The 25,063-nt window shown below is 39.7% G+C and overlaps 1 protein-coding gene across 1 annotated transcript in view; it reads left to right on the top strand.

Annotated features, from left to right (window-relative positions):
• GPC3 (glypican 3) overlaps nucleotides 1–25,063 on the top strand; it is a 1,305,553-nt gene that overhangs the window by 1,091,995 nt on the left and 188,495 nt on the right. The window lies entirely within an intron of this gene.

The following is a 25,063-nucleotide window of genomic DNA, read 5'->3' as shown; positions in this document are numbered from 1 at the left end:
ACCATAACACGAGATCTACAGAAATGGAGGGACCGCCCATTTTCTTGGTGGGGGAGATTACAAATTCTTAAAATGAATATCCTCCCCAGAGTTCTGTATGCCATCCAAGCAGTTCCCATAGCATTACCACAAAATTTGTTAGACCAAACTCAAAGGGTTCTAAATCAATTTGTCTGGGGTTCAATTAAACCACGAATTAAAAAGAAGACAATGTACAGGGCAGTTCGAGAAGGAGGGCTGGGTCTTCCAAATATAGAGACTTATTACCAAGCCACAGGCATACAAAGAGTAATAGACTGGCACAGAAATAAAGACAGGAAGGCTTGGATACCGATGGACTCTCACATTTTACACACACCCCACCCCGGGGCACTATGTTGGATAGCAAAACAGAATAGACCACCCTGGTTAAAACAGTACTCTCTACTCTCACATGTCTTTGACGTATGGGATAAGGTAGTTAGAAAGCACCCACAAATTTCCACTTTGAGTTCCCCTATGTGTCCTATATCTCCAAATGCGGAGTTGACCGGAGGTATTAGATTCGACAAGGCAAATTTAAACATGTGGGAAATGGGATTTACAGTTCCTCTCTTCTCTCTGACTAAGGATGGCAAACTAAAACAGAGACATGAATTGAATGATATATTAGGAGGAGCTTTCACTAATTGGTTAAAATACAACCAAATACATCACCTTGTACAAACCCACCCACAAAAAGACTCAATGCTCAGAAAGCTAACCCCATTCGAACTAGCTTGCTCGTTAAAACACCCAGCCCATCACACTCTGTCCATGGCCAAAAGATTATTAATTAATGCTCAAAAAGGGGCTTTACCTGACTATGCAGACCGTTGGCACAAAGATCTAGGTAAAAAATTAACAGACACGGGGGGCGGAGTTCGGCCGTGCAGGCAAATGGCCGCAGTGTGAATCAGCTCCGTGCTGGGGAAAAAGACCCAGGACTATATACCTGCAAGAATCGCTTTACAAAGTGGTACACAGGCGCCTAAGTATGTGGGGACACTAACCGCTATGGCATGAAGGCAATCTGACATGCGACTTAGCTAAAAACGGACCGTTATTTAGCCGCAAAGGAAAAACGACCGCCGCCATATTGGAAAAGGCCGTGTGCGAGCCATGCGGACACAGATACCGGAGTCCATCTCAGACTCAGCTCATATATGGAGGTAAGCTGAAACAAATGAAACACAACACATAACGACCGCACAGTGGGACAAAGGGCCATCTATGTTACATATTAGCACCGGCAGAAAAAGAAGTATAACGCCCACAAACTTAAAAGTCACCTCGAAAGCATGCCTGATTAAATGGGCCTCACTATGATAGGAGAGGAGGGCATAAAGCACTGATCCGAAGACGTAAGACCCTGAATAGCAATAACATAACATGGTGTGGAGTGCACAACCTGCTCTCAGTAAATCATCACAAATGTACACCACATCTGACCGTAAACCTTCAATGGGGCATCACTAACAACTTGAATTATTAATATCTCCTCCTCCAAACAATAATCCTGGGAAAGGACATACAGGTCAACTGAACACTCTCCATTACTTAAGTAAAACATGACGACTAAACGCTTGAATAAAGGGGAGAAGCTCACGAAAAGCCAGACCACTGTGCCAGTCTCTGTGAGCACATTCTTTCAACTGCCAGACACAGCAACCAACCCTGCACATCAGACTGCAAATACTAATGAGACTCCTCATGATTTATCAAGCGCTGCAGAATCACAGATAGCTACCTCTTATATTACACAACTAAAACAAGACATTGCTAACCTGCCATCAAAAGAGGACTTTGCCTCCCTAAAGGCATTAATAACCAAAGAGCTTACCTCCATGAGAACTGACATAAACGCCTTGGGGTGCAGAGTAGAGGAAGTAGAAGACACGCAAACTACCATCTCTGAAATGGTGGGGAGCCTAGAAACACATGCCAACGTTCAATTCTCACAAATAGAGACAATGCAAGAAAGAATTGAGGATCTCGAAAACCGCAGTCGGCGGTCTAACTTAAGAGTAAGGGGTATACCAGAGTCAATAAAAAGCCCTGAACTTAGAGAATATATGCAGAACCTCTTTCACCACCTGATGGGGGACCCAGACATACCTGATATGGAACTGGAAAGAGTACATCGGGCTCTGCGCCCACCTCCACCAACTGGTGCACCCCCTAGGGATGTTATCCTTAAATTTCTGAGATTCACTGACAGGGAGGAAATCTGGTCCAAATCGAGACAACTGAGGAAGATAATGTATCTGGATCATGCCTTACAAATTTACCCAGACCTATGCCCAAGCACTCTACAACGTAGAAGAGACGTCCGATTTATCACCACTGCACTACAAGAGAATGATATCAAGTATCGCTGGGGGTTTCCCTTTAGTTTGATGGTATCTAAGGAAGGCCAGATTCACACCTACAGAGGGCCTCAAGACCTGGAGTCTTTCTCTAAGGGCTTGGGCCTATCAATCCAGCCGCCTCAACTATCTGAGAAGCCTCCTGACAACACAGCTTCATCACCACATCTCTTAGCAGGGACACAATGGCACAAAGTTGCCTATAAGAAGAGGAAAGACAGACTGAACTCATGATGTATTATTGAAGGACTTAATTGTCTCCCAAGATCCATGGTTGGGTGAGATTGGTGTAAAAATCACTTGTCATGCCTTTATTATCTGTTGTTGTTTATTTTAGCTATAGACATTCATTTGCTTGAACCGCCCACAAGGACAATTCTGGTGACTATACGAAGTAGTTACGTTATATATGTATAGTTTTAACCTGTCATAACCAGGCCATTCCCATTGTGCAAAAATATATGAACCATGTTACTTTTACCCATTTATATCATCCTTTCATTGGATGTTAAATAATTCCACATCTGCCTGGGCCTAAGTACCCGGCTGACCCCACATCCTATTAGGATAACTGTTTTGCCGGAGGGACTATCCCTCAGCCGCTCCGGCGATGTGTTCACATGTTCTAATGTTTACTCGTTAACTTTTGTTTTTGTTGTTGTTACCCTTGATGTTTGTTTTTGTTTTACACATTGTGCTTACATAATCACACATACTCCTTCTAATACCTGTATATTGATTAATATGGTACTGCCTCTCACTCTGACACCTACTCCCCATTATCAACAGGTGGACACTAGCACCACTACCAAGCGACAGATCGTGATCATACTGACATATAATGGCTCCCAATAACGCGCAGCTGCACATCATAACAGTTAATGCTAAGGGCCTTAATTCCCCAAACAAAAGAAGTATAGCTATTAAGGATTTTAAAGATAACAAGGGGGATATCATAATGCTGCAGGAAACCCACTTCCTTCACAAGAAAGAACCCAAAACATTTAGTTACAAGTTTGGAGAGGCATACTTCGCATCAAACCATAGTAAAACTAATGGGGTGGGAATCTTAATTAAACGAGGTATACCCTTTACTCTATTTAGCTTAACACGAGATCGAGAGGGCAGATATTTAATCCTGACTGGCAAACTCTATAACACAATAGTCACAATGGCCTGTGTATACGCCCCTAACACCCAGCAGGACATCTTTTTCAAACGCCTTTCGGATGCCATACTTGAGAGTAAAAGGGGTCTACTGATACTAGGAGGGGATCTTAATGTCTCCCTCAACACAGCATTAGACACATCAACTGGGCTCTCCTCAACACCAAACCGGGTTCTTTATAGAATCAAACAACATATTAGAGACCTAGCAGTACACGACACCTGGAGGATACATCACCCGGTAGACCGCCAATATACCTTCTTCTCCTTTCCACATTCCCGATTTTCCCGCATAGACTACATCCTTTTAGACGTGTCCTGCTTGTCCTTGGCAATAAGGTCAGCGATAATCCCCACAGGCTGGACGGATCACTCTATGGTGACCTGCTCTATTGAATGGCCCTCAGCCCCACACTCCACATTTCTTTGGAAATTAGACAATAATTTATTAGACCACCCACTGTACCAAGAAAAAATAGAGAATCGTCTGCAGGAATACTTTCAACTAAATGTAGCATCCATAGATGATTTTAGACTTATATGGGAGGCACATAAAAGCACACTTAGAGGGGATCTTATCAGCATACAGTCCCATAATCATAAACAACAGTGCACCGCACTACAGACCGCACTGAATAACATTACCTTGACTGAGGAGAAACTTAAAAAAACACCGACAGACACAACATTGAAAAAGGATTTACAGACGCAGAGGGAAATAGTTGGCACCCTTTTAGACAGAGATTGCAAACTACTTGCACTCAAACTACAACAAACTTATTATGACAGCGATAACAGATGTAGTAGATTGCTAGCACGCAAATTGAAACGACGGACTCACCGCTCATATATTATGTCTATCAGTGGACCAGGGAAAGGCATGGTATACTCTACCTCTAGCATATCAGAGACATTTCGCACATACTATGAGTCCCTCTACAACTTACCAACTGTTCCCCCTACTGACACAACTAATATTAGCCTCATAGAATCTTTCCTCAAGGACTTTGACATACCACAGATCACCCAGGAACAAAAAGAATCCCTTAATTCCCCTTTCAATATGAGAGAACTCCTATTGGCCATAAAAGACCTACCGACCGGAAAAACCCCTGGCCCAGACGGCTTCACTAACTACTATTATAAAAAATACAGTAAGATTCTAGCCCCACACATGCTGACCCTCTTTAACTCCATTTCCGGTAAAGAACCATTCCTTAGCAATTCCCTCGCTGCACACATAACACTAATCCCAAAGGAAGGTAAAGACCACTCGAGAGTCGAGAACTATAGACCGATATCACTATTGAACACCGACGTGAAAATATATGCCAAGCTGCTGGCGACCCGGTTGAACGCCTTACTCCCAAATTTAATCCACGCTGACCAGGTGGGCTTCGTTCCCACAAGGGAAGCCAAAGACAACACTGTACGAGCCCTTAATTTGATAGATTATGTGAATAACCGTGGTGTTCCGACTGTGGTAATATCTACAGATGCTGAAAAGGCGTTCGACCGGGTCAACTGGCAGTTCCTCCGGGTGGTCCTTATGAGAATGGGCCTTGGCGAGACATTTATAGATAGGGTATTTGCAATGTACCATTGTCCGACAGCTAGAATCCGGGTAAACGGATCTTTATCAGCCCCTTTTGTGATATCTAACGGAACCAGGCAGGGATGTCCGCTGTCCCCGCTCCTGTTTGCCTGCGTAATAGAAATGCTTGCACTTAAGGTTAGACACACGGTAGACATTGAGGGAGTTGAGGTTAGGGGACATCAACATAAGATGCTTCTATATGCAGATGACGTGCTCTTTTTCCTGACGAACCCCAGACAATCTATACCAGAATTATTGAAACAGCTAGATGCATTTGGAAAGATTTCAAACTTTCTTATCAACCAGAATAAATCGGAAATCCTAAACATAAACATACCAGAAGGGGATTTAATACCTATTTCACGTATATGTACATTTAAGTGGCAAAAAAGCAAACTGAAATATCTAGGGATATTTTTAACCCCAAAGATTACCCAAATATTCGAGACAAATTTCCTACCACTTCAATCATCAATGGTATCCACCCTGTCTTCCTGGCGTAGAAAACCTCTATCCTGGATGGGCAGGATCAGTGCCATTAAGATGAGTATTCTGCCAAAAATATTATATATCATACAGACACTACCCATAGCCCTTCCACGCACTTTTCTTACGTCCCTGCAAACTAAAATATTTGAATTTATATGGAACAAACGACACGCTCGGATCAATAGGAAAGACATGTATCAGACACTAGATAACGGGGGAATGGGGGTACCTGACCTCGTTGCATACTGGAAGGCCACACACTTACAGAGAATAGTGGACTGGTATACTAACTTCAACTTTAAAATTTGGGTTCGCCTCGAACATGACATAGCCGGTACATTGCATTTAGGCACAAGATGCTGGACACCATCAATTACTAGATCACCCCAGATATACGTCGCACACACAGTACAGGAGACCATGCTGATATGGGAAAAGATACTAGTAGAGCACCCCAACATCTCGTCCACTTACTCTCCCCTTACCTCTTTCATCTCTAATAAAGAATTTGCCCCTGGCCTAGTAGCAAAGATAAAAAATGACACACAACCGGACAGGGAATTGATGATGTGCCATCTAGGAACTGAAACTCAGCTGTTCCCTAGAACGGCCGTAACCGAACAAGGCTTTAATTGTTTCAGAGATTGGTATTTTTATATGCAGTGTTACAATTACCTGTCAGGACATCCGCATAAAAGGAATATGTTGAGGCCACTAACGACATTCGAGTCCCTATGCCATAAAGAATCTCCTACAAAACACACCTTATCAATGATTTATGCACTACTGAAACAAAATTCACCAGGTCACACCCCTCACTTTATCAACAGATGGGGGGAGGAATTGGGAATTCAGATATCACACATTGACGCCTCTGAGATATTTATAGCCATTAAGAGATCTGCCACATCTAGTAATCTCATTGAGTTAAACCTGAAAATTCTCCATAGATGGTATCTTACTCCATCAAGATGCCAGAAAATATTCAGAGAAGCCTCCAACCTCTGCTGGAGGTGCCATGATCAAATCGGCCATATGGCACATATCTGGTGGCTTTGCCCTAAAATAACCCCAATATGGGATGACATCTCAAAGGAAACATCAAAGTTACTAGATAAAGCCTTACCAGTAGACCCACTCTTGTGGCTGTTTCACATAGTCCCCAAAAAATTCACTTCAGAACAAACTAAATTATTTAACATAGCAAGTAACAGCATCAAGAAACTAATAGCCAAGAACTGGAAAAGTTCTATAATCCCAACCACTGCGCTTTGGGTTCAGGAGTGCAATCGCACTATACAGCTAGAGGAATACCACTACCTTAAACAACGAAGGTTAGACAAGTACATACAGATTAAGATTTTATGGGAAGAATACTTGAGGAATAAGTTTGATTCCAATAAGATATAAAACACCAAAACATACGACACTAGATACTGACAGAGGAGGTAGAACCCGACCCTGAGATACTGGAGGGAGAAAACATGAGGGGCAACAGGAAGCACAATGTGTTGTTTTTTGTTATGTTTGTTGTTTATTCGTTTAATTTGTTACTATATGATTTATTGCTCATTACCTTTATCACTACATGCATATTTGTATACAGCATTGTACATGTACAACTCACACAGCTGTAAAGCCATATTGATTTGTAATCCGAACAAAGTGCATTTACGATGTATAACTTTCTTATCTGTAAAATAAAACTATTTTTGAAAAAAAAAAAAAAAAAATTAACAGACACGGACTGGGAACACATCTTTCACAGTATTAGAAAATCCTCTTCCTCCACGAAGTTTTTAGAAACCAATTTTAAGCTATTGACTAGATGGTATCTCACTCCCTCCAGATTGAAGAGCATTTTCCCTCTTTCCTCTGGACTTTGCTGGCGTGGGTGTGGGATGAAAGGAACTATACTACACATTTGGTGGGAATGCCCCATTATAAGGCCCTTCTGGGAAATGATTCAAGACACCATTAACACCATACTAGGCGTAGAGACTCAATACATATTAGAACCCGAAGTCGCATTGCTAAACCTCCCAGCACCTTGCAAATGTAGACTAAGAGGTAGACTGATTCAATTCACACTAAACACAGCTAGACTTCTGATTGCTAGAAAATGGAAGTCTCAATTAAGTCCCTCTTTTAAAGAATGGCTTGCTATTATGAAAGACACCCTATTAATGGAAGAATATGGTTATTTTAAAAACAACAAATTAGCCTTCTTCCTGGACCTTAAGTTTTTATGGGAAGACTTGCAGCTTAGACCGCCCCTTAACAGTAGGACCTTTTCCCAAGACTCGAGTGTGACGTGAGATAGATAGCGACTGGCGCAAGACCAAAGATGCGTTGTAGTAATCTATGCATTTCCCCTACCTCCAGACATTAGTGCATTTCGACAAAAACACGGATATGGGACTGACTTAATAGAAAGACAACAGGAGGGAGGTCACTGGGTCCTGATGGTATGTATGGTTAAAAAGGAAAGAGATTCGGTAATTTGGTTAAGTTTGTAAATAGTTTGTCTAGGTTATAAGATAATTCAGATCAATGTAATACAATAGGCGAATATGTACATTGTTCACATTAAGCCAGAGGGAATGTGGAGCATATATTTTTTATTTTCATTATTATCACCAGAATTGTACAAGAATTCTATGCACTGCTTCATTTCATTTGTTATGCCTAAAAACCAAATAAAGATTGATATATACAAAAAAAAAAAAAGGTAAAGTATTTCTACAAATCCGGTGCAATGTAAACTTTCATCAATAAAAGTGCCTCTGTTTTTAAAAGTATTTTTAAAAACCGAGCACTCATTGTTGAAAATATACATTCACTTTAATCCTTTACAATAGTCTTTGTTTTTCTCCATCTCCTCAGGGTGAGTTGACTAGTAAAGTAGAGGCAGAGTTTGCCATAGTGGTGATTGTGGCCCATATTTATCAAGGTCTGGCGGACCTGATCCGACACTGCGGATCAGGTCCACCAGACCTCGCTGAATACGGCGAGCAATACGTTCGCCGTATTCAGCATTGCACCAGCAGCTCACAAGAGTTGATCGGGTTGATTTCCGGCGATGTCTGTCCACCTGCTCAGAGCAGGCGGACAGGTTATGGAGCAGCAGTCTTTGTGACCGCTGCTTTATAACTGCTGTTTCTGGCGAGCCTGCAGGCTCGCCAGAAACACTGGGCATCAAGCGCCATAAGGAGCTTGATAAATATGCCCCAATGTGTGAATAGAGCTATGAAATTTAATTATGAGAGGAATAAATAATGATTTAAAATAAAAAACACAGACACAAAGGCCTCTATTTAACAAGGTCTGGCTGCCCTGATCCGACAGTGCGGATCAGGTCCGCCAGACCTCGCTGAATATGGAGAGCAATATGCTCTCTGTATTCAGAATTGCACCAGCAGCTTACAAGAGCTGCTGGTGCAACGCCGCCCCCTGCAGACTCGCGGACAATCAGCCGCCAGCAGGGGGTGTCAATCAACCCGATCGTACTCGTTGGGGTGGATTTCCGGCGATGTCTGTCCGCCTGCTCACGGAGCTTGATAAATATGCCCCTAAGCCTTCTTGGAAGTCCAATCAGTCCTAGAGCAAGGGGAAGCAAACTAAGAAGCCCGTTGCTGATTCAAAGTCAGCATTAAGTGTCTGCCCCCGATTCAGGAGTGGATCTTGTGGGGGGCAGACTTTCTTTTTTCACTCAAGCTTGGGTTCGAGATTTCCAGTGTCCCAGGGATACAAACTAGAGTTCAAGACTTTTTCTCCCAGGGGCAGGTTTCTTTTCTCCAGGTTATCTGTAGACCAGATAAAAAGAGAGGCATTCTTACGTAGTGTTCAGGATCTTTCCATCATGGGAGTGATAGTTCCTGTTCCAGTTCAGGAGCAGGGTCTGCGATTCTATTCTAATCTGTTTTTCGTTCCCAAGAAGGAGGGAACTTTCAGAGCTATTTTAGATCTCAAGAGTGTAACCAAATTCCTCAGAGTTCCGTCTTTCAAGATGGAAACTATTCGTTCCAATCTTCCTTTGGTTCAGGAGGGTCAGTTCATGACCACTGTGGATTTAAAGGATGCGTATCTACATATTCCTATCCACAGGGACCATCACAGGTTTCTGAGATTTGCTTTTCTAAACAAACATTTTCAGCTTGTGGCCCTTCCATTTGGTCTTGCAACAGCTCCCAGAATTTCCTCAAAGGTTCTGGGAGCATTGTTGGCGGTGATTCGATTAAGGGGTATTGCAGTGGCACCCTATCTGGACAACATTCTGGTTCAGGTGCCATCTTTTCAACTAGCAAGCTCCCACATGGAGTTGTTGTTGTCTTTTCTGCGCTCCCACAGTTGGAAGGTGAATTTAGGAAAATGTTCCTTGATTCCAGCTACTAGGGTGGTATTCTTGGGAACCATTATAGATTCTCTAGGGATGAAGATTTTTCTGACAGAAGCAAGAAGGACAAAGATCTTCAATTCATGTCATGCTCTTCAGTCCTCTCCTCGGCCGTCAGTGGCCCAGTGTATGGAGGTTATTGGTCTGATGGTCTCAGTCCTGGACATCATTCTGTTTGCTCGGTTCCATCTCAGGCCTCTGCAGTTATGCATGCTCAGACAATGAAACAGGGATTATGCGGATCTGTCTCCAAAGATTGTTTTGGACCAGACGGCAGAGATTCTCTTCCATGGTGGTTGTCTCAGGATCTTCTATCTCAGGGACCTGTTTTCGCAGACCTTATTGGGTGATCGTGACCATGGATGCCAGTCTGCTGGGATAGGGAGCTGTCTGGGGTTCGTTAAGGGCTCAGGGTCTATGAACTCGGGAGAAGTCGATTCTTCCCATAAATATCCTAGAGCTGAGGGCAATTTTCAATGCTCTTTTGGCCTGGCCTCAGCTAGCTTCAGCCCAGTTTATCAGATTTCAGTCGGACAACATAACGTGAAGGGTCAAGTTTCTGCTTTATATATTTTGTTGCACAAGCATCTGGTGGACGTGACAGATGTTCAGTCTTTTTGTCAGGCCCTGGTTAGAATCCGGTCTTTGTTTAAGTTAATTTGGTTCTTAGAGTTCTTCAACAGGCTCCGTTTGAGCCTATGCATTCCCTTGATATTAAGTTGTTATCCTGGAAGGTTTTGTTTTTAGTTGCTATCTCTTCGGCTCAAAGAGTTTCGGAACTTTCAGTGTTGCAGTATGAATCTCCTTTCCTTATTTTTCATTCAGATTTCATTCTGATAAGGTAGTACTGCATACTGCCCTAGGTTTCCTTCCCAAGTTTGTTTCTGATAAGAATATTAATCAAGAGATTGTTCTTCTTTGTGTCCTAATCCTTCTTCTCATAAGGAGCATTTGTTGCACAACCTGGATATAGTTCGTGCATTGAAATATTATTTGCAGGCGACTAAGGATTTTTGCCAGTCTTCCTCTTTATTTGTTGTTTTTTCTGGGAAGCGTAAAGGTCAGAAAGCTAAGGCCACTTCTCTTCTTGTTGGTTGAGGAGTGCTATTTGCTTGGCATATGAGACTGCTGGGCAGCAGCCTCCTGACAAAATAACGGCTCATTCCACGAGGGCTGTTTCATCCTCTTGGGCCTTTAAAAAAATGGAGCTTCTGTAGCTCAGATTTGTAAGGCTGCCACTTGGTCATCTTGGCACACTTTTTCTAAGTTTTACAAATTCGATACTTTTGCTTTAGCTGAGGCTTCTTTTGGGAGAAAGGTTCTTCAAGCAGTGGTGCCTTCTGTTTAGGTTAACTGTTTTGTCCCTCCCTTATCATCTGTGTCCTCTAGCTTGGGTATTGGTTCCCAAAAGTAATTATGATGATCCGTGGCTCACTGTGTCATTAGAAAGAAAACAACATTTATGCTTACCTGATAAATGTATTTATTTCTTGAACATGGTGAGTCCACGGCCCACCCTGTATTGTTCAGACAGTTTATTTTTCTATAAACCTCAGGCACCTCTGCACCTTATATTACTTCCTGTCTCCTTTCCCTTTGGTTGAATGCCTGGGGATTGTGGGTAGGGGAGTGGTATTTAACAGCTTTGATGTGGTGCTCTTTGCCTCCTCCTGCTGGTCAGGAGTGATATTCCCAACAGTAATTATGATGATCCGTGGACTCAACGTGTCAAGAAATAAATAAATTTATCAGGTAAGCATAAACTTTGTTTTTCAACCTGTTCACCTTCTGAAAAACTGGTTTCTTGGCTGCTACCCTTCCACAAAGACCATTCCTGATCAAGCTTCTTTGGACTGTATGGTCAACTTGGCATCCTGATGAAGTTGCCAGATGCTGAGCCAGGTCCTTGCAGGACTTCTTCCAGTCTCTCAAAGAAGAAACTCTGAGAAACCTCTCATCAGATTTTGAAAGTTTTCTTCACCTTCCAGTCCTTTGACCTCTCCTGATTCTTCAAATTTCTTTGTAACAGCTTGAATACCACATCTTGAGTATCCAGTTGTTTGCTGATTTCCCTTTTAGGGTGGCCTTGCTGATGCAAAAGTATGATTTTATGTCTGTCAAATTATGTGAGCTTTGGCATTTTGAATGGAATGGTGTGATTGAAAGTTGGTCTTATTAGCAAGCTTTAAATAAATTAAACTCACACCACATGTGTATGTAATGCTAAAGCATGTCTTGCACAAACCTGGTGTAATAGACCATTTTCACAGCAGTCATTTTGACATGAAATAGTAAGACAAATACAGGTGTTAGCAATGACATTGATTATGGTTCTTTTCCATTTAGGTTTACGAGAGCCAGGTTCCTGCTGTTGTTTAAGTGTAAGGGGAGGTCACACTAAATACTTGCCACTTTAGCATATAGAAGCATTTTTTCTGTTTTTTAATACTGCATACAAATATCCTGTATTCTAATAAAGAGACTGAGAAATAATCATATATATTTACATGTAATAGTAAATATTGTGTGACCTACACTTGAGCAATATATATATATATATATATATATATATATATTTATTGAATACATAAACAAAAACATATTAATACGTTTTGTACTTATTTTTATATATTTAACATATTTGAGTAATATAACATCCACACCTGATAGCACATTTAACTTTTTACACAATGTAAGACTATGAACACTGTTCTGTAATGCATATTTCTTCTATTAAGGACCCTGTGTAGCACAGTGAATAGTTTTTTTGCTGATAGCTTTTATGGCAATTTGCAAAAAAAAGGAATGTATGCAGAATGGAATTCTTTCCAGGGATTGATGATATGACACAGTTAAAAATCCAGGGATTCTGTTTAAAGTCCCCCCTCCTTTATTCTGCTAATAAGTCCATTACTAGCTCTCTGGCATATTTTAAAGTCCTTTCATGCTGAACCGAGAGAGATTTGAACATGCTTTGCATTTCAAACTTTCTTTGTCTCCGAATCTGTATAAGCCACAGCTATTTCTACTTAAAAAAAAAAAAAAAGGAACAGCGAACTAATCTCTCTTCATTCCTACTTTCTTACATTATTTTTCAGCACACAGTTTGTGTTGGCTACAAAACTATGCATTCACAAAAAAAAAAAAAAAGTAAGAGCTGGAATTTAGTCAAGAAAGAATCTGAGATTGTGAGCGGCATAAAGCCGCATAAAAAGAGAGGCATTCTTACGTAGTGTTCAGGATCTTTCCATCATGGGAGTGATAGTTCCTGTTCCAGTTCAGGAGCAGGGTCTGCGATTCTATTCTAATCTGTTTTTCGTTCCCAAGAAGGAGGGAACTTTCAGAGCTATTTTAGATCTCAAGAGTGTAACCAAATTCCTCAGAGTTCCGTCTTTCAAGATGGAAACTATTCGTTCCAATCTTCCTTTGGTTCAGGAGGGTCAGTTCATGACCACTGTGGATTTAAAGGATGCGTATCTACATATTCCTATCCACAGGGACCATCACAGGTTTCTGAGATTTGCTTTTCTAAACAAACATTTTCAGCTTGTGGCCCTTCCATTTGGTCTTGCAACAGCTCCCAGAATTTCCTCAAAGGTTCTGGGAGCATTGTTGGCGGTGATTCGATTAAGGGGTATTGCAGTGGCACCCTATCTGGACAACATTCTCGTTCAGGTGCCATCTTTTCAACTAGCAAGCTCCCACATGGAGTTGTTGTTGTCTTTTCTGCGCTCCCACAGTTGGAAGGTGAATTTAGGAAAATGTTCCTTGATTCCAGCTACTAGGGTGGTATTCTTGGGAACCATTATAGATTCTCTAGGGATGAAGATTTTTCTGACAGAAGCAAGAAGGACAAAGATCTTCAATTCATGTCATGCTCTTCAGTCCTCTCCTCGGCCGTCAGTGGCCCAGTGTATGGAGGTTATTGGTCTGATGGTCTCAGTCCTGGACATCATTCTGTTTGCTCGGTTCCATCTCAGGCCTCTGCAGTTATGCATGCTCAGACAATGAAACAGGGATTATGCGGATCTGTCTCCAAAGATTGTTTTGGACCAGACGGCAGAGATTCTCTTCCATGGTGGTTGTCTCAGGATCTTCTATCTCAGGGACCTGTTTTCGCAGACCTTATTGGGTGATCGTGACCATGGATGCCAGTCTGCTGGGATAGGGAGCTGTCTGGGGTTCGTTAAGGGCTCAGGGTCTATGAACTCGGGAGAAGTCGATTCTTCCCATAAATATCCTAGAGCTGAGGGCAATTTTCAATGCTCTTTTGGCCTGGCCTCAGCTAGCTTCAGCCCAGTTTATCAGATTTCAGTCGGACAACATAACGTGAAGGGTCAAGTTTCTGCTTTATATATTTTGTTGCACAAGCATCTGGTGGACGTGACAGATGTTCAGTCTTTTTGTCAGGCCCTGGTTAGAATCCGGTCTTTGTTTAAGTTAATTTGGTTCTTAGAGTTCTTCAACAGGCTCCGTTTGAGCCTATGCATTCCCTTGATATTAAGTTGTTATCCTGGAAGGTTTTGTTTTTAGTTGCTATCTCTTCGGCTCAAAGAGTTTCGGAACTTTCAGTGTTGCAGTATGAATCTCCTTTCCTTATTTTTCATTCAGATTTCATTCTGATAAGGTAGTACTGCATACTGCCCTAGGTTTCCTTCCCAAGTTTGTTTCTGATAAGAATATTAATCAAGAGATTGTTCTTCTTTGTGTCCTAATCCTTCTTCTCATAAGGAGCATTTGTTGCACAACCTGGATATAGTTCGTGCATTGAAATATTATTTGCAGGCGACTAAGGATTTTTGCCAGTCTTCCTCTTTATTTGTTGTTTTTTCTGGGAAGCGTAAAGGTCAGAAAGCTAAGGCCACTTCTCTTCTTGTTGGTTGAGGAGTGCTATTTGCTTGGCATATGAGACTGCTGGGCAGCAGCCTCCTGACAAAATAACGGCTCATTCCACGAGGGCTGTTTCATCCTCTTGGGCCTTTAAAAAAATGGAGCTTCTGTAGCTCAGATTTGTAAGGCTGCCACTTGGTCATCTTGGCACACTTTTTCTAAGTTTTACAAATTCGATACTTTTGCTTTAGCTGAGGCTTCTTTTGGGAGAAAGGTTCTTCAAGCAGTGGTGCCTTCTGTTTAGGTTAACTGTTTTGTCCCTCCCTTATCATCTGTGTCCTCTAGCTTGGGTATTGGTTCCCAAAAGTAATTATGATGATCCGTGGCTCACTGTGTCATTAGAAAGAAAACAACATTTATGCTTACCTGATAAATGTATTTATTTCTTGAACATGGTGAGTCCACGGCCCACCCTGTATTGTTCAGACAGTTTATTTTTCTATAAACCTCAGGCACCTCTGCACCTTATATTACTTCCTGTCTCCTTTCCCTTTGGTTGAATGCCTGGGGATTGTGGGTAGGGGAGTGGTATTTAACAGCTTTGATGTGGTGCTCTTTGCCTCCTCCTGCTGGTCAGGAGTGATATTCCCAACAGTAATTATGATGATCCGTGGACTCAACGTGTCAAGAAATAAATAAATTTATCAGGTAAGCATAAACTTTGTTTTTCAACCTGTTCACCTTCTGAAAAACTGGTTTCTTGGCTGCTACCCTTCCACAAAGACCATTCCTGATCAAGCTTCTTTGGACTGTATGGTCAACTTGGCATCCTGATGAAGTTGCCAGATGCTGAGCCAGGTCCTTGCAGGACTTCTTCCAGTCTCTCAAAGAAGAAACTCTGAGAAACCTCTCATCAGATTTTGAAAGTTTTCTTCACCTTCCAGTCCTTTGACCTCTCCTGATTCTTCAAATTTCTTTGTAACAGCTTGAATACCACATCTTGAGTATCCAGTTGTTTGCTGATTTCCCTTTTAGGGTGGCCTTGCTGATGCAAAAGTATGATTTTATGTCTGTCAAATTATGTGAGCTTTGGCATTTTGAATGGAATGGTGTGATTGAAAGTTGGTCTTATTAGCAAGCTTTAAATAAATTAAACTCACACCACATGTGTATGTAATGCTAAAGCATGTCTTGCACAAACCTGGTGTAATAGACCATTTTCACAGCAGTCATTTTGACATGAAATAGTAAGACAAATACAGGTGTTAGCAATGACATTGATTATGGTTCTTTTCCATTTAGGTTTACGAGAGCCAGGTTCCTGCTGTTGTTTAAGTGTAAGGGGAGGTCACACTAAATACTTGCCACTTTAGCATATAGAAGCATTTTTTCTGTTTTTTAATACTGCATACAAATATCCTGTATTCTAATAAAGAGACTGAGAAATAATCATATATATTTACATGTAATAGTAAATATTGTGTGACCTACACTTGAGCAATATATATATATATATATATATATATATATATTTATTGAATACATAAACAAAAACATATTAATACGTTTTGTACTTATTTTTATATATTTAACATATTTGAGTAATATAACATCCACACCTGATAGCACATTTAACTTTTTACACAATGTAAGACTATGAACACTGTTCTGTAATGCATATTTCTTCTATTAAGGACCCTGTGTAGCACAGTGAATAGTTTTTTTGCTGATAGCTTTTATGGCAATTTGCAAAAAAAAGGAATGTATGCAGAATGGAATTCTTTCCAGGGATTGATGATATGACACAGTTAAAAATCCAGGGATTCTGTTTAAAGTCCCCCCTCCTTTATTCTGCTAATAAGTCCATTACTAGCTCTCTGGCATATTTTAAAGTCCTTTCATGCTGAACCGAGAGAGATTTGAACATGCTTTGCATTTCAAACTTTCTTTGTCTCCGAATCTGTATAAGCCACAGCTATTTCTACTTAAAAAAAAAAAAAAAGGAACAGCGAACTAATCTCTCTTCATTCCTACTTTCTTACATTATTTTTCAGCACACAGTTTGTGTTGGCTACAAAACTATGCATTCACAAAAAAAAAAAAAAAGTAAGAGCTGGAATTTAGTCAAGAAAGAATCTGAGATTGTGAGCGGCATAAAGCTTTTGCTTTCAAAGACCATTATGAGATTCCAAATCTGCCCAATTTTGAATAGTGACAGTAAATTAGCCTTGCTAATTTCAGTAATTCAAACTGATAAATGAGTTTGAAAATCTACCACATGAGACCTTCCCACAATTACAATTTCAATGCGCTTTTCAGTTTAAAGCAGCAGTGCCACTTAATATGACTGAAGAAAAAAAAACAGATTTTTTTTAAACTATGTGCTGTATTTATTAATCAGTCAGATTAAATCCATTATAATGAAATTCTCCAGTGGCTGTTTTTTTTAGGGGGGAGAGAGCTCATGAATCTATGATAATTACATCCACTAATACAAAATGGCTGCCATGTTCTGTTAGGGTAACATTCTGTCTGACAATAGTAACAGATGTAAGAACTTTTTAGCAATGCGGGTGGTAGTTAAAAGTAATTGCCATGAATATTAATTGTATAGCATACACAGAAGAATAAAAATGTTAATAAGAATCTTAGTATCAGTCTTTACTATTTTATTTTAGCATAACCTTTGAATCATCAGTCATATTTATTAAAATATTAGGTAAAATAGACATCTTTACATTTTCTGTAAACTAACAGATGTTTTTAATCACTAAGATGCTATCTTCAAGCAACACAGTGTGGACTATTTTCTTTTTTGGAAGAAAAAAAAAATACCAGCTACCGTGATTTAATTTTTTATTTAACTTTTGCATTTAAAGCTGCTAATATTTATTTAAAGGTGCATTTTACTTTATTTTTTTTTCTCTCCTTTTAATTGTGTTCCCTATAATACATTTTATTTGCTGGAGTATATTAAATTGTTTACAAATAGCTCCTTTACTTTGTAATTTCAAATAGCGGCTTTTACCTGTTGTCATCTATACTGAAAATGTAAATACAGCAGTATTGGCTACCTAAAACCTTTGTAGACAAAAAACAGCAGAAGAAATTACACTCCAAGTGGGGATGGAAGATGTAGGTACTTACTTTCTCATTTTAAATTGTTTTCTCTCTAAGAGGCTGATGCTCTAAAGCTCTATGACATCTCGACAGTATAGCAGGGCCCCTCGAATAATTTTAAGAAACGCAAATTTTATCTTGAGCGTTGTTTCTTTTGTTATGCATGGCTCTGGATGTAAAGGAGAAACAACTACATTACAATATAAACATTTAAAAAATCCCAAATATTTTGTGTGATTTCTCTCTATGCTGACAAGTTTTTGGTCATCAGACCCTTAGTGATGGACTTTGGTATATACACAAATAGATAAGATAAAGTGGCATTTGTGTATTGAGGGAAAGATAAGATAAGAAGATATGCTGTACTTGCGGGTTCAACCTATTTGAATGGATTGTGGTTTCAATTAGCAATTTTTTTTATATAGAAAAATAAAACTAAGGGCCATATTACAAGTCACTTGGCAAATCTAATTTTACCATGCATGTGTTCTCCCTTAGAAATGAATGGAGAAAAAAAAGTGGGAAAACACCCCACCATAAGCACCTAGTCTAATAATCTCTAATCCGCCATCCCCACACTTCACAAAGTACATAAATAAAACTATTAACCGCTAAACCGCCATCCCCCCACATCCCAAAGTACATAAATAAACTATTTACCCCTAAACCGCCATCCCCTCACATTGCAAAGTACATAAATAAAATATTAACACCTATACCGCCATCACCCCACATTGCAAACTATCTAAATTAATTATTAACCAACTAAACCGCCATCCTCCCACATTGCAAACTATCAGCTAGATTATGAGTTTTGTGGTACTGCTATAACCGCAAAAAAATTGTCCAATGCGCTGGAATGGCCGGGAACGCATATTACGAGTTGTGGCAGAATAGCTATACCGCAAGCATTTTAGCCTGTAACGCAACGTTAAGTTTGAGTGCGGGACTTTCCATATCGCTGTATTACAGATTGTGACACGATCCATTCCGCCATCTGAGAGCAGTAGTTATGGATTTTGCAAAGCAAAAATGTTTCACAGAACTCATAACTAAACTGTTACAAAGTGAGCTGGACCACTGCGAGGCTCCGGCCTGTATCACTAGCACCATAGGGTGCGCTGTTCTTGTGAGTATACACCTGGATTTGTGTTTATTGGAGCTATTTTTCTTTGCAATACTAGGCCATGTTGGCGCCTCTGTTTTTTCTTTTTTCCAGTCATCTAACATCATAGGAAGACCATCCTACGACCGAGAGCTGCCACACTTCTCTGGACATATTTCACATTGGAACTTGCCTTCCCTATATATCTCTTTTTGGACTTTATGTGGTAGATATAGTGTATGTAGTGTTGTATATTTACTTATCGTTTTACCTTTTGTATTATCTCTGTTTTTTGGTTTTGGAGGCGCCCCCTAAGGGTGTGGTATATGCTGGGTTGTATCACACTCTCATTATTAGTATTCTGTTACAAAGTACACTAACACCCATAAACTACCTATAAACCCCTAAACCGCCACCCTCCCTCATCGCAAACACTATATCAAATTTATTAACCCCCTAATCTGCTGCCCACCCACATCGCGGCTATTAAGCCCATTAACCATTAAACTGCTAACCTAACATAACTATTCTAATAAAATAAAAAAACTACCAATTAAAAAACCTAAATTATATAATTAAAAAAAACACTACGAAAAAATTAAAAACCTAAATGACAAATTTAAAGAAATCTAATACTACGAAAAAAATTTAAAAATCTAAGATTACAAAAAATAAACACTAAAATTATGAAAAATAAAAAACTCTTAAGATTACAAAAAATAATAAAAGAAATTATCAAAAATAAAAACAATTACACCTAATCTAATAGCCCTATAAAAATAAAAAAGCTCCCCCAAAATAAAAACACCCCCAACCTACATTTAACTACCAAAAGCCCTTAAAAGGGCCTTTTGTAGGGTATTGCCCCAGCAGTAAACCCCACCACCCAACCAACCCCCCAAAATAAAAAAAACCTAAGTAAAAAAAAACCTAAGCTACCCATTGCCCCTAAAGGGGCATTTGTATGGGCATTGCCCTTAAAAGGGCATTCAGCTCTTTTACGGTGCCAATCCCTAATCTAAAAAAAGTACACACCAAAAAAAACAACCTAACACTAACCCCATAAAATCTACTCACGGTTCCTGAAGTCCGGACATCCATCTCCAGCCAGGCGGCGAGAAGTCTTCATCCAGGCGGCGACATCTTTATTCATTGTAGGGGGTCTTCTATCTTCATCCTGGCAGTGCGGAGAGGAGCTATCCTGGATGGCGATGACATCCTGCACGGAGCGTCCTCTCCATACGATCACCGCCGTACACTGAAGTTGAATGCAAGGTAATTGTTTTAAAATGGAGTACCTCGCATTCCTATTGGCTGATTTGATTCTTCAAATTCAAATCAGCCAATAGGATGAGAGCTTCTGCAATCCTATTGGCAGTTCAAAACGGCCAATAGGATGAGAGCTACTAAAATCCTTTTTGTTAAAATAGAAGGATGCTCTGTGCAGGATGTCATCACTGTCTAGGATAGCTCTGCTCTGCGCCGCGGGGATGAAGATAGAAGATGTCCCCGAGATGGATGAAGGTGTCGCCGCCTGGATGAAGACTTCTCGACGCTTGGATGAGTATGGATGACCGGACTTCAGGAACCGTGAGTAGATTTTATGGGGTTAGTGTTAGGTTTAATTTTTTTTTTTTTTTTTTAAGATTAGTGTTCTTTTGGGCACTGTAAAAGAGCTGAATGCCCTTTTAAGGACAGTGTAAAAGAGCTGAATGCCCATAAAAATGCCCCTTTAGGGGCAATGGGTAGCTTAAGTTTTATTTAGACTTTGTATTTTTTTCTAGGTAAAAGAGCTGTTTAACTTAGGGCAATGCCCTACAAAAGGCCCTTTTAAGGGCTATTGGTAGTTTATTGTAGGTTAGGGGGTGTTTTTTTTGGGGGGGGGCATTTTTTTATAGGGCTATTAGATTAGGTGTAATATTTATTATTTTTGATAATTTTGTTTATTATTTTTGGGGATCTTAGTGTTTTTTGGTAATCTTAGGTTTTTATATTTTTTTTCGTAGTGTTAGGTTTTTTTAAATTTGTAATCTTAGGTTTCTTATTTTTCATTTATTTTATTTGGTTAAAATAGTAATGTTAGTTTAATTTATAGTTTAATTATAGTTTTTTTTTATTTCACAGGTAGGTTTATGTTTATATAAAGATAGTTATATTGTAATTTAAAGTTAGGTGGTGTTAGGTTTAGGGGTTAATAGTTTAATTTAGTGTTTTGTGATGTGAGGAGCCGGCGGTTTAAGGGGTTAATAGGTTTAGTTAATTAGTTACGATGTGAGGGACCGGCAGTTTAGGGGTTAATATATTTAAATAGTGCTGGTGATGTCGGGGGCGGCGGATTAGGGGTTAATAACTTTATTTAGCGTTGGCGATGTTGGGGAGCTGCGGATTAGGGGTTAATAACTTTATTTACTGTCGGCGATGTCGGGGCAGCGGTATTTAGACTAGGGATTTATGTTAGGGTGTTAGGTTTAAACGTAACTTTCTTTTCCCCATAAACATCAATGGGGTTGCGTTACGGCGATCTCCATTCTGCGATCGCAGGTGTTAGATTTTTTTCTAACACTCTCTCCCCATTGATGTCTATGGGGGAAAGCGTGCACGAGCACGTAAATTTAGCCCTTGGCTTTTGTGCGGTATGGAGCTTAACGCACCATAACTCACAGCACAAGGAGGTTTTTCAGTAACTTGTAAAGGCAACGCTATGAAAAGTTCAATAACGCAAATTTTTGGGGCGTTATTTTCGCATCCTGATTAGCGCAAAACTTGTAATCTAGGTGTATCTAAATATATTATTAACCCAAATCACCATCCCCACAGCTAAACCCCCTAACCTAACACCCCCTAACTTAACCCCAATTAAAATACCCATAAATTAAATAAAAACTATACTAACTACCTTAAAAATATAAAAACTTACCTGTAAAATTAAATTAAAACCTAAGCTTACCCTAAAGAAAACTAACATTATTTAAAACAAAAATACATTACAAAAAATATAAAACCTTAGATTTACACACAAAAAAACTTCCATTACCAAAAATAAGAAAATCTACCTTTACAAAAAATAACAAACCAAGGCCCAGATTACGAGTTTTGCGTTAGAGGCTATGCGGTGCCTCTAACCGTTCACTTACCTGCAGCGCTGGTATTATGAGTTTTCAGAAACCCGTTGTTAAAAGACAAGAATTGAGCGTTGAGCAAAATTTTGCTCATTACCTCACTCAAATACCAGCGCTGCTTAAATCAGTGGTGAGCTGGTCGTACGTGCTTGTGCACAATTTCCCCATAGACATCAACGGGGAGAGCCGGCTGAGAAAAAGTCTAACAGCTGCAAAAAAGCAGCGTAAAACTCCTTAACGCAGCCCCATTGATTCCTATGGGGAAACAAAAGTTATGTCTACACCTAACATCCTAACATGAACCCAAGTCTAAACACCCCTAATCTAACACTTATTAACCCCTAACATCGCCGACACCTACATACTATTTATTAACCCCTAATCTGCCGCCCCCAATGTCGCCGCAACCTACCTACATTTATTAACCCCCTAATCTGCCGCCCCCAACGTCGCTGCCACTATATTAAAGTTATTAGCCCCTAAACCTAAGTCTAACCCTAACCATAACACCCTATAACTTAAATATAATTACAATAAATCTAAATAAATATTACTATCATTAACTAAATTATTCCTATTTAAAACTAAATACTTACCTATAAAATAAACCCTAAGCTACCTACAATATAACTAATAGTTACATTGTAGCTAGCTTAGGGTTTATTTTTATTTTACAGGCAAGTTTGTATTTATTTTAACTAGGTAGAATAGTTATTAAATAGTTATTAACTATTTAATAACTACCTAGCTAAAATAAATACAAAAGTACCTGTAAAATAAAACCTAACCTAAGTTACACTAACACCTTACACTACACTATAATTAAATAAATTAACTAAATTAAATACAATTACCTAAATTAAATTAAATTAGCTAAAGTACAAAAAACAAACAAACACTAAATTACAGAAAATAATAAACAAATTACAGATATTTAAATGAATTACACCTAATCTAATAGCCCTATTAAAATACAAAAGCCCCCCAAAATAAAAAAAAAACCCTAGCCTAAACTAAACTACCAATAGCCCTTAAAATGGCCTTTTGCGGGGCATTGCCCCAAAGTAATTAGCTCTTTTACCTGTAAAAAAAAAAATACAAACAACCCCCCCAACAGAAAAACCCACCACCCACACAACCAACCCCTCAAATAAAATACTATCTAAAAAAACCTAAGCTCCCTATTGCCCTGAAAAGGGCATTTGGATGGGCATTGCCCTTAAAAGGGCAGTTAGCTCTTTTGCAGGCCCAAAGTCCCTAAATTTAAAATAAAACCCACCCAATACACCCTTAAAAAAACCTAACAATAACCCCCTGAAGATCGACTTACCGGGAGACGTCTTCATCCAAGCCGGGCCGAAGTCCTCGACGAAGCCGGGAGAAGTCTTCATCCAAGCCGTGCAAAGTGGTCCTCCAAACGGGCAGAAGTCTTTATCCAGACGGTATCTTCTATGTTCATCCATCCGGCGCGGAGCGAGTCCATCTTTAAGACATCCGACGCAGAGCATCCTCTTCATCCGACGACTAAAGCTGAATGAAGGTACCTTTAAGTGACATCATCCAAGATGGTGTCCCTTAGATTCCGATTGGCTGATAGAATTATATCAGCCAATCGGAATTAAGGTAGAAAAAATCCTATTGGCTGATGTAATCAGCCAATAGGATTGAGCTTGCATTCTATTGGCTGATTGGAACAGCCAATAGAATGCAAGCTCAATCCTATTGGCTGATTGGATCAGCCAATAGGATTGAAGTTCAATCCTATTGGCTGATGGATCAGCCAATAGGATTTTTTCTTCCTTAATTCCGATTGGCTGAAAGAATTCTATCAGCCATTCGGAATCTAAGGGATGCCATCTTGGATGATGTCACTTAAAGGTACCTTCATTCAGCTTTAGTCATCCGGATGAAGAGGATGCTCCACATCAGATGTCTTGAAGATGGACCCTCTCCGCCCCGGATGGATGAAGATAGAAGATGCCGTCTGGATGAAGACTTCTGCCTGTCTGGAGGACCACTTCGCCCGGCTTGGATGAAGACTTCTCCCGGCTTTGTTGAGGACTTCGGCCCGGCTTGGATGAAGACGTCTCCCAGTAAGTCGATCTTCAAGGGGTTAGTGTTAGGTTTTTGTAAGGGTCTATTGGGTGGGTTTTATTTTTAGGTTAGGGACTTTGGGCCTGAAAAAGAGATAACTGCCCTTTTAAGGGAAATGCCCATCCAAATGCCCTTTTCAGGGCAATGGGGGGCTTAGGTTTTTTTAGATAGTATTTTATTTGGAGGGTTGGTTGTGTGGGTGGTGGGTTTTACTGTTGGGGGGTTGTTTGTATTTTTTTTTACAGGTAAAAGAGCTGATTTCTTAGGGGCAATGCCCCAAAGAAAGGCCCTTTTAAGGGCTATTGGTAGTTTAGTTTAGGCTAGGGTTTTTTTTTATTTTGGGGGGGCTTTTGTATTTTAATAGGGCTATTAGATTAGGTGTAATTTGTTTAAATATCTGTAATTTGTTTATTATTTTCTGTAATTTAGTGTTTGTTTGTTTGTTTTTTGTACTTTAGCTAATTTAATTTAATTTAGGTCATTGTATTTAATTTAGTTAATTTATTTAATTATAGTGTAGTGTTAGGTGTTAGTGTAACTTAGGTTAGGTTTTATTTTACAGGTAAATTTGTATTTATTTTAGCTAGGTAGTTATTAAATAGTTAATAACTATTTAATAACTATTCTACCTAGTTAAAATAAATACAAACTTGCCTGTAAAATAAAAATAAACCCTACGCTAGATACAATGTAACTATTAGTTATATTGTAGCTAGTTTAGGGTTTATTTTATAGGTAAGTATTTAGTTTTAAATAGGA

This window comes from Bombina bombina, chromosome 1, assembly GCF_027579735.1.
Source record: "Bombina bombina isolate aBomBom1 chromosome 1, aBomBom1.pri, whole genome shotgun sequence".
NCBI classification, from domain to species: Eukaryota; Metazoa; Chordata; class Amphibia; order Anura; family Bombinatoridae; genus Bombina; species Bombina bombina.
This window is presented reverse-complemented; position numbering and strand designations above follow the sequence as displayed.